Source organism: Danio aesculapii, chromosome 23, assembly GCF_903798145.1.
Source record: "Danio aesculapii chromosome 23, fDanAes4.1, whole genome shotgun sequence".
NCBI lineage: Eukaryota > Metazoa > Chordata > Actinopteri > Cypriniformes > Danionidae > Danio > Danio aesculapii.
The window spans coordinates 2295836-2296697 of record NC_079457.1 but is presented as its reverse complement, the minus strand read 5'-3'; the positions used below and the strand labels follow the sequence as shown (position 1 = coordinate 2296697).

Sequence of the window (862 nt, the reverse complement as noted above, 5' to 3'; positions counted from 1 at the left end):
AATCAGGAGAGGTTTACTCTTACAGGTCTCAGGAAGAGACACAGACTGAACACACGGACGTTACCGGATGACGTGTGACCGTTGCGGCGGTAAAACCGTTGCATTCTGGGAGTTTAATCGGATCTTCACATTGAAGGTTCATTATAATTATTATTATTATAAAGTGGATTATTTTGTACGTATGGAGACAGCACAAATAATGAACAAATGTTTGTTTAGGAAAAGTACTGTGGGAGCTGTCAATCAAACTGAGTGTAATCCGTGTGACCAATCACATTAAAGATTCACGCTGGCCCCTCCCACTGAAAACTGCTCACGACTGTTTCTGTTCCGCCATTATTATTATTATTATTACAGATGACGGTCAATTAAAAGAAACGAAATTATTTAGCAGTCACGTCAAAACAATATAGAAGGACTAGGGGGAGGCCAAGTTGGAGCACTCACTCTGGTCCCCCAGGCTCTGCGATTGGTTGGGGAAATTCCAAAACCAAAACAAACCATTACTATTGGCTTAAGATTGGCGATCAAAATTTGGGACATTGCAACCTGCAGAACCAGGGGTCAGTTCTTCATACGTGGATTACTCAGCTGGATTTGGTTATTGACGATTTGACATGATCCAGGATCGTTTCGTTCTTCAGAACTCTTCCGAGAGTTGTTGTCATAGCAACAGTTCTGGTAGCTCAAACCTGCTCAGGAGCAGCAGTTCATTTCATATCAACAGGATTAGATCGGGTCAGCTCAAGTGAAGGTGATACTGAAAGTATGTAGTGAATGCTGATATCTTCCTACAGTAGTAACCTATAGATTATATACACTTTGGGAAAAAGTAAATTAGTTTAAAAAGTTTAACATACAC

General features: G+C 40.6%; 1 protein-coding gene across 1 annotated transcript in view; it reads left to right on the top strand.

The window, feature by feature from the left end:
• Positions 1–309, top strand: part of ephb4b (eph receptor B4b) — a 61959-nt gene extending 61650 nt beyond the window's left edge. The window contains exon 17 of the mRNA XM_056448867.1: positions 1–309. This exon is cut by the window's left edge and continues 186 nt beyond it. The gene's annotated coding sequence lies outside the window, so the exon portion shown is untranslated.
• Positions 310–862: the final 553 nt, after the last annotated feature.